The sequence below is a fragment of the Lonchura striata genome, chromosome 39 (genome assembly GCF_046129695.1).
Source record: "Lonchura striata isolate bLonStr1 chromosome 39, bLonStr1.mat, whole genome shotgun sequence".
In the NCBI taxonomy this organism is placed as follows: domain Eukaryota; kingdom Metazoa; phylum Chordata; class Aves; order Passeriformes; family Estrildidae; genus Lonchura; species Lonchura striata.
In genome coordinates this window covers 40,340-50,190 of record NC_134641.1, presented here as the reverse complement: position 1 = coordinate 50,190, position 9,851 = coordinate 40,340, and the positions used below count along the sequence as shown (strand labels likewise).

Genomic DNA, 9,851 nt, shown 5'->3' with positions numbered 1-9,851 from the left:
CTGCCCCAGCTCTGCACACAGACATTGCTGCTGCAGCTCCAGAGAAGGCAACAAAAGGGCATCTCTGCAGAAAACTGTGCTGGGATATCCTTTTTTCTTAAAAGGTACCAAAAGTGAAGCCCCTCATTGACACAGTCTGTGGGCACAGGGAAAGTGGAGACAAACAAATTGAGAAATGGCACAAAAAATGATACTTTTTTTTGGACAATCTTAAAAACCTAATATAAAGAAAAAAGCATCTCCAAAATGAAACCAACTAGAAATATCAAAGATTATTTTATTACAAGTGATTTGCAGAAACTGGCCAGCAGTTTAATGTTTCTGAAACCATTCAGTCATCAGTCTCCTCACTGCAGCCTTGAGCTCCTGGTTCCTCAGGCTGTAGATGAGGGGGTTCAGGGCTGGAGGCACCACCGAGTACAGAACTGACAGGGCCAGATCCAGGGATGGGGAGGAGATGGAGGGGGGCTTCAGATAGGAACATGTACCAGTGCTGAGGAACAGAGAGACCACAGCCAGGTGAGGGAGGCAAGTGGAAAAGGCTTTGTGCCGTCCCTGCTCAGAGGGGATCCTCAGCACAGCCCTGAAGATCTGCACATAGGAGAAAACAATGAACACAAAACAACCAAGTCCTAAAGAGGCACTAATTGCAATGAGCCAAAGTTTTCTAAAATAGGACTTGGAGCAGGAGAATTTGAGGATCTGGGGGATTTCACAGAAGAACTGGCCCAGGCTATTGCCATGGCACAGGGGCAGGGAAAATGTATTGGCTGTGTGCAGCAGTGAATAAAGAAAGGCACTGGCCCAGGCAGCTGCTGCCATGTGGGCACAAGCTCTGCTGCCCAGGAGGGTCCCGTAGTGCAGGGGTTTGCAGATGGACACGTAGCAGTCATAGCACATGATGGTCAGGAGATAAAATTCTGCTGACATGAAGAGCATGAAGAAAAAGAGCTATGCAGCACATCCTGTGTAGGAGATGTTCCTGGTGTCCCAGAGGGAATTGTGCATGGCTTTGGGGACAGTGGTGCAGATGGAGCCCAGGTCGCTGAGGGCCAGGTTGAGCAGGAAGAAGAACATGGGCGTGTGCAGGTGGTGGCCGCAGGCTACGGCGCTGATGATGAGGCCGTTGCCCAGGAGGGCAGCCAGGGAGATGCCCAGGAAGAGGCAGAAGTGCAGGAGCTGCAGCTGCCGCGTGTCTGCCAGTGCCAGCAGGAGGAAGTGGCTGATGGAGCTGCTGTTGGACATTTGTTGTGGCTGCACATGGGCACCTGTTCATGGAGAAAGGACAGGGACAAGTCAGGAGAGGCTGCTCAGAGCCCAACCTGGGCCATTCCCTGCCGACTGTCCTGCTGCAGGGAATTGCCCTGGTTCCTGCTCTGGGAAAACTTTCACCCAGCTATGTGTGGGGGCTCTCAGGGAGCCATCCCTGCCCCGTTGCCCTGGTTTTGTGGCCCTGTGGCAGAAGGACAAGGCTGGATATTCAGGATTTGTCAGGGGAATCACTTCTAAATGCAGATAGGCTTGGTACCATCTTCACTTCCAGGTCTAACAGATGGCAGGGGTTGGATTTAGGAATTGTTTCCCTACCCACCCATCATTCCTGGCTCTCTGGGGTCAGAAATCCCTATAATTTCCGCTGCATTCAGAATTTGCCACTGAGAGATGTGTGAGGCAAAGGATTCCCTGTGGCTGAGGGAAGGTGAGGGGCTGGATGAGCTTGTTCCCCCAGCACTGCTCTGTTCAGCCCCCTCTGCTTCCCTGAGAATCTCCCTGGGCCTGGACATTCCCTCCTGAGAGGTGCCTTGAGACTGACCAGCTAAAGTCACAGTTCTGGAGTCTCTGTAAATTTTCAAACATTCATTTGATGATCCTGTGTATCCCTTTAAACTCAGAATATTCTTTCATTCTGGGATTACAATTCCTGTTCTGCTTCTCTCATCCACATGTGTCTGTAATCAAAAGAGAAAAAAACCTCCTTGCAACACTGGTAGAACAGTAAAGTAAAAACCAGACCTTTATTGGAAGCTTCCAGGTGTCCCAGTGGGGATGGGGCACACCCAGCCACTGATTTCAACAATTTATTAAGGTTGATTAATTAGTATATTTAATAGGAACATACAATAGGAGATTCAGTTGCCCCAGTTACACACCAATAGGTCAAACCATTGGAGTACGTCCAAGGGCTTCTTTGCCCCAGTTTTTGTTATGACTGCTCACATTCTGGTCAAAACAAAAAATGTTCTCTTTTCAGGTCCTCTTCCTGATAATTAGACTATACATTATTTCAGGAATGCATTTAGATAGTCAGCTTATTGTTTAAAAATCTAAGAGAAAGATTAGGAAATGTACTCGAGTTAATTAAGGATTATAGTGATAGAAGTATATAATAGTGGTTTAATAGAGTTAATTAATAATTTAATAGAGTAAAATAAGGACTATAGTTTTATAAGTATATAATAGTTCTTTACAGAGCTATGGATATATGAAAAATATATAAATAGCAAATATCTTTCTATCAGTAACCTCATTTTTCCCATCCTTCTCCAAGCAGGAAATAGAAAACATTCTCAGGAAAGCTCCTGATCTTTACAGCAATCCCAGGCTTACCGTCTTTGGGAAGTGTCCTCCGGAGCTGTGCCCAGGCTGGTCTGGAGCTGGGAGCAGCCCTGCCCCAGCCAGCCCCTCTCAGCAGCAGCACCTGCCCTGCTCAGGGTGGCTCCTTCCCCCCACAGCTCCTGGCCAGCGCTGGGAGCAGCTCCAGGGCCGTCTGAGAGCTGTCCCTGGCAGGCAGCAGAGTCCCTGGCCCAGCACAGCGCCCTGGGCTGCAGGACCCTGCTCTGCAGGACAGCCCTGGGCACCCCTGGCTGCTCTGCACAGGAGATGAGCAGAGAATGCACTCACAGGGGCTGTGGGCATTGGCATGTTCCAGCTTTAGGAGATCTCTCCCGGAGCTGCAGCTGCATTGTCCTGCAGCCAGAGGTTCCTGTGCCAAGGCCTGGCCGTGATTCTGCCCCAGGCACTTCCCAGTCCCTTCCCAGCCCTGACTGATTGAAGCTCTCTGTGCCTCTGTGCTGTGCCCGGGCTGGCTGCAGGCAGTGCCCCAGCCCTGCTGGGCTGGGAGAAGAGCTGCTCAGCAAGAGAAATGTGCTTTTGAAGCTCTGCTTGCTTACCAGGATCTCCCTCTGTGCCAGGAGCCCGGCCCAGCTCAGCAGCACAGACACAGCACAAGGACTTTAATGAGCCTCTGGGGTTTTGTGCTCAGACCCTGAACATCAGGCCCTGAGAGGGAGCTGCAGAAACCTCTCCTGAACTCCAAGTCGGAATCCAATTCCAAAGTTTCTTGGACTTTTAATGGGTCCCACTGAGGGACATGACTCAGAAAGTGTCCCCAGGCCCCAGACAGAGCAGAGAACTGGAGGCACTGATGCCAGGTGGGGACAAAAAGAAGCCAAGTCTTGGTGCCCTGGGGCACAGCAGGGTCTGTGCCACCAAAGGCTGTGAGGAGACACCTTGTCCTGAGGCCCTGGGGCCTCCTGGCACAGCCCCAGCCAGGCTGGGCACTGTCAGCCCCTGGTCCTGCCCTCAGCATCCCCCCTGGCACACATCCCAGTGGCCTCAAGGATTTGCTGGAAGGAGTCCCTGGGGAGCCTTGGTCAGGAATGGCCCTGGGGGCTCCTTCATGATTCCAGGGACTGCAGGTTTTTCAAAGGACTTTGGCTTTTGCTTTACCTTGGAGTCTGTGAGAGGTTTCTGCAATCATGGCCTCCAATTATCTGTTTTAATTAGTCCCTGAAGACTCTTTGTCAGTAACAACACTCAGTGGCCTCATTAATGCTTCAAGGTACTGCAGTTCTTTTAAGGTACTTCGTGTTTCCCTTTTGATATAGACTTTATGAGACAGTGCAGTCTGAGCCTCAAATTATCTGTTTTAATGAGTCCCTTGTATGCTTTTAATTGACACTCAGTGGACCTCATTAATACTTCGAGATACTCAACTTTTTTGAGGTACTTTGGATTGTCCTTTCCACACTGAGGTATTTGTGCCATTTTGAGTCTCTGAGAGATTTTTGTGCCATCCTGGCCTCCAGTTCTCTCCTCCATAGAGTCCATGAGGAGCCTGTGTTAGGGATGGACCTCAGTATGTCCCATTAATGTTTTGTGACACTTCGGGTGTTTCCTCTGACTCTGACTCCTGGAAAGGTTTATGCAATCTCCTCTCAGGCTCTGAGGTTCCAGGGCTCAGCTCCAAATGCACCAGGGGGATCAAGCAAGTCCTGACAAACCATGGCTCTGCCTTGATTTCTCTCTTGTCTGGGGCAGTTCATCAGGAAGTTTTTGTAATGGTTTTGGTTTGCCACTATGAGATTTCTCAGCCAATGCATCAATTAGTGTGATGGGTTCTGTGTTGGCTTATTACCAGTGCTTTCACTAGAATATACTTAGTCATTTCGTGCTGTGAGATAGGATTAGGAGAAAGGCAAAGTGGGATCAAAATTTTAAGAGTATAAAGAAAAGTTTGTTAAGAGAAACTGAAAGAAATAGTAATAAGAATCAGAACTAAACTTTCAGAACACTTCCTCTGTCTATACAATCTGACAATGTAAAGAGACAAAACCTAAAATTTTCAGTCAGTTTACCAGCTCTAGAACAGTCTTTCTGCAGTTCACTTAGGGAGGGAAGTTCCTCTTGTTAATGTTATGGAGACTTCTCCACAACACAACAGTTATCTCATGGATTTTCACTTCTACAAATAGCAGCTGCCTGGAGAAATCTGCAATCGTGAACTCCCCCCCAACTTTTCCCACCTTTTCCCACAGCTGTGTTTATGGGCCATGCCAAATTATGGGGTATTAGTTTCGAGATGAGCTGTTTAAGACAAAGGTTCTCTTCATCTATTTCTGAAATCATCTTCATCTCTGGGAACAGAGGTCTTCTTCTCTCCCTGAGGGCACAGGGTCTCATCACTGTTCTCCCTTTCTCTGTTCAAACATCTCATGGGATCACAGCTACTGCAACATTTGCTCACTTTAGCATGGAGGCCTCTGCTGAAACAAGTCATCTCCCCATACTTTTCAATGCCTTATAGGGAAAAAGAGAGTCTGATATATCAATGACATCCTTCTCCACAGCTTTAGCAGAGGATTCCAGCCCCAAGATCAAGGCATCTCCTCATCCCTCCCATCTGGGACTCAACTTCCTCTTCCCTGCCCTCGGTGTGTCCATGCTGCTCCTCTGTGTGCCTGCCCTGTGTCCTTTTCTCTCACTGGAGGGAGGATGGCAGCACTGGCAGAGTCAATATCTCCCGGGGCTGCAGATGGTTCCGTGAGCCCGGCCGGGCTCGGTGCTTGCGGCCGGAGCTGTTTTGCCATGGAGGTTTCTGCAGCGGCTGCGCTGGGGCTGTGTCAGGCTGGGCCGTGCTGGGGCAGGGCCAGGATCTCAGCAGCCAGGCCAGAGCCCAGCAGCAGCACGGCCGGGGCCGATGGCTTCTCCTGCCCTGCCCGCCGGCTGCGGGCGAAGCCCAAGGGCGGCAGAGCCTTGGCCGAGCCGGCCCGGCCCGGGGCTGCTCCTGGGGCCCGGCGGATCCTGGCCGGGCCCGGGCTGGCGGCGGGGCAGGGCTCGGCAGGGCCAGATGTCAGCACCCGCAGCCACGGCCCGGCCTTGGCCCCGCGGCCTCCCCTGCCCTGCCCGGCAGCCGATGGCGCCTGGCGGCTCCCTGGGAAGGGGCCCGGCCCCACGGCAGGAGCCGCCCGGCCCCACGGCCGAGACGGGGCTGGGCCGGCCTCGGCACCTCTGTGGGGCCAGAAGGGAGAGAGACCCAGCCAGGCTTTCTCATCTGTAACTTGTCCATATGTAGTGGTCATGTGCCCAAGCCCCCAAAACCTCTCATTGGGAGATCCCTGGGCCCTCTCCAAGGTGTTTTCTAATAAAAATATTAAGCTCATGATCTGTGAAAATTACCAGAGGACAGGGCTAACCCATCCTGTCTGTCCTGGCTACTTTTGTCTGGGAGCAATCCTTGGATATACGGACTTTAGGAGGCCACATTCTAATTTTGGCCATGGACCATGGACAAGAAGACCATTTCTTTTCCACAGGAATGAAAGAACACAGCCCCATTTTTTCAGGGGCAGATGAAAGGTGACCACCACAGTTCAAGGACAGCCAGAGCTGGCTGTTTTTTCCTAAAACATAACCTTGCATACAGGAAATTGTTTAGGGATAATACCAGTTTTGGCAATGGGCATCTGAACACAGACAGTTCTTTTCTATAGCAAGGAAAGCACATAGCCCCTTTGCTCCAGGAGCTGATGAGGGACAGCCCTTGGCATTCCAACATCAGCCAGACCTATCAGGTGGCCCCTGGGAGGCCAAGCCAGCCAGACCTGGTCCATGTTCCCTCGCTTCAATGGGGTCCCTTGCTTCCAGGCAGCCCTGAGGTGTCACAATGTCCCCTTGGTGACACCAGGCCCTGAAGGGTCAGAATGGACTCCATGGTTCCATCAGGCCCCACAGAGTCATAATGGTCTCTGGGCCCATGAAGCCCCGCAGTGTCACCATGGCCCCTTGGTTCCATGGGCTCCAGTGGTGCCACAATGATCCCCTTGGTTCCATGAGGTGCCCACAGTGTCACAGTGATCTCCATGGGAAGGAAAGAACCGAGCCCCAGTGTGGCAGGGGCAGCCACCAGAGGCCAAGGGCAGCCAGGCTTGATGGTAGTGGCAGATTTTGGCTGGGAGCAACCCTTGGATATAGGGAATTTTAGAGGTGGAATCCCAATTTCAGACATGGACACCCGAAGTAGAAGGATGGTTCTTTTCCATAGGAAGAAAAGCACAGAACACCGGTGTTTCAGGGACAGATGAAAGGCTTCCACCAGCGGCCTAAGGCAGCCAGACTTCTCTGTCCTGGTAGCTTTTGTCTGAAAGCAACCCTTGGATATAGGGAATTTGGGAAGTGGAACCCCAATTTTGGCCATTTCTGTGTAGATAAGGACAGTTCTTTTCCATAGGAAGGAAAGAATAGAGCCCCAGTGTTTCAAAGACAGAAGTGAAGAGAGGGGAGGGGAGGGAGAGGAGAGGAGAGGAGAGGAGAGGAGAGGAGAGGAGAGAGGAGAGAGGAGAGGAGAGGAGAGGAGAGGAGAGGAGAGGAGAGGAGAGGAGAGGAGAGGAGAGGAGAGGAGAGGAGAGGAGAGGAGAGGAGAGGAGAGGAGAGGAGAGGAGAGGAGAGGAGAGGAGAGGAGAGGAGAGGAGAGGAGAGGAGAGGAGAGGAGAGGAGAGGAGAGGAGAGGAGAGGAGAGGAGAGGAGAGGAGAGGAGAGGAGAGGAGAGGAGAGGAGAGGAGAGGAGAGGAGAGGAGAGGAGAGGAGAGGAGAGGAGAGGAGAGGAGAGGAGAGGAGAGGAGAGGAGAGGAGAGGAGAGGAGAGGAGAGGAGAGGAGAGGAGAGGAGAGGAGCAGCTCTTGTCATGGAGTAACCCTTTGATATATGGAATTTGGGATGAAGAATCTCAGTTTTGACCATGCACACCTTGAGAAGAAGGAAGGTCCTTTTCCATTAGAAGGAAAGCACTGAGCTCCAGTGTTTCAAAAGCAGATGAAAGAGGCCCCCAAGAGGCCAAAGGCAGCCAGACCTGTCCATTCTGGCAGCTGGCACTTGGGTGCAATCCTTGGATGTTCAGAGTTTTGGAGGTGGAATCCCAGTTTTAGCCATGGGTGCCTGGACAGGAAGAAGAGTTCTTTTCATTAGGAAGGAAAACACAGAGCCCCAGTGTTTCACAGGCAGATGAGTGCCAGAACTCAGGAAGCCAAGGCCAGCCAGACTTGTGATTCCTGGCATCATTTTTCTGGAAGCTATCCTTGTATATAGGGAATACTGGAGGCAGATGCCAAATTTTGGCCATGGGTGCCTGGCTGAGATGGATGCTTTTTGCCCATAAGCAAGAAAAGCACATGGATGCAGTGTCTGAAAAGCAGATGAGGTGGCCCCTGGATGGCCAAGACAGCCAGAGCTGTTTCTATTGGCAGATTTCATCAGGGAACTATCTTTGCATATAAGGAAATTTGGGGAACGAATCCCAGTTTTGACCATAGGCCCCTGGAGGAGAAGGACAGCTCTCTCCCATAGGATGAGTAAGCAAGGAGTCAATTGTGACCCTGGGGTCCCATGGAACCAAGGGGCCATGGTGACACAGCAGGGCCACGTGGATCCAGTGGTCCATTGTGACACAGTGGATCCAAGGAGACCATGGAGACACCCCAAGAACCTCATGGAACCAAGGAGTCCATGGTGACCCAGCGGGGCTGCAAGGAGCCAATGGTCCATGGTGACACTGCCCATCCAAGGAGGCCATTTGGACACTGCAGAAGCTCATGGAGTGAGGTGGCCATTGTGACACTGAAGAACTTCATGACACCAAATATCTATGGTGACACAGCAGGACATCATGGGAACCCAGGAACCGCTGTTGACAGTGCTGAAACTCCTGGAACCAGGGGCCCTTGTGGCACTGCAGCACCAACACAGCTGCTGCACCTTGTCCCCTGTCCTGCACAGCTCCTTGGGAGGCACGGCAGGAGCAGCACCCTGGGAGCCTCGGGAATGCACCTCTGGGATCCATGGCACACACTCCCAGGGGCTGGAATTCCAGTTCCCAACCAGGAAAAATGTTCCTGACCTTGAAGGAAAAGCTCTTATGGAAGAGTCAAAAGCCAAGTGCAGCAAGATCCTACAGTGGCATTTCACTGCCAGCCTTCATAACTTCACCCATGGTTGTTGCATCTCATTGACTGGGAATGAAATCAGGGCAGGGTCTTTGGTGGGAGCTGTCCTGGGTCAAGGGAGACACAGAGAGAGAAAGAGAGCAGGCAAAGGAAGGCAGGAGAGAAAGGAGGTGTTTTGGTTTGGAATGACAGGTGTCTTCTAAGGAAGGCAGGAGCCTCTCCTGAAATGAAAAAATGTAGATTCTTGTCCTGGGTTGTAAGATAAGCTTGTATTCTATTTGCCATCTGTTGGAGGTTGGGCAGGTTTGTTATCTCTTCCAAGAACAATGGTTTGCCCCGAAGAGGTAATCGTTTGTTAACGGGCCATTGACTGACTCACTGCAGGGCTGGTAACGTAACACCATCCCATTGCGAGATGCTCCACCCAGAGGGGGAAGCCAAGCACTCTTTTTATTGTATTAAGTGGTACCTTTTGGGGGACAGAGCAGCTCTCTCTTTGCGGGTATTCCCAGAGAAGCAGCTCCTTCAGCAGGACTCCTGAGAGAAGCGGCCAGAGCGCGGTGAGGCGGCAGCGGCGGGGCTCGGAGGCGGCCCTGTCACAGAGGAAGACCGGCCCCACTGCCACCAGATCTTCAGAGTAAACTATACCCTTCTAAAGATCACCGCTTCAGCTGCAATTCATCAGCCACTGCAAGAGGAGCAGCTATCATTTCAACCGGACTGCTACCGACACCCCGAATCCTCAGGTTGTGGACTTTTTTCACTAGTTTTGTTTGTACTGATTGCATTTGCCTTTTTAAATTGTTATATAGTTTTCTCCTAGTAAAGAATTGTTACTCCCATTCCCATATCTTTGCCTGAGAGCCTTTTAATTTAAAAATCCTTGTAATTCGGAGGGAGGGGGATTACCTTCTCCATTGCACAGGAGGCTTTTGACCTCCTTCACAGACTCCTGTCTTGTCAAACCAAGACAATCTTTCTTTCTGAATTGGTGTAAATTTGAAATTAATAGGGGCTCTCAGGTAAAAATATGGAAGCAGGAATAAAAGTTTTTTATTAGGGAAAAAAATGAAAATATGGATAATGCGGTGAGCCAAAACAACACTGAGAGAGCCAGAATACAACCTGACACTCT

General features: G+C 51.1%; 1 pseudogene; it reads right to left on the bottom strand.

Moving 5' to 3' along the window:
- Nucleotides 1-312: 312 nt before the first annotated feature.
- LOC110483897 (olfactory receptor 14C36-like) lies at nt 313-1,245 on the bottom strand (annotated as a pseudogene).
- Nucleotides 1,246-9,851: the final 8,606 nt, after the last annotated feature.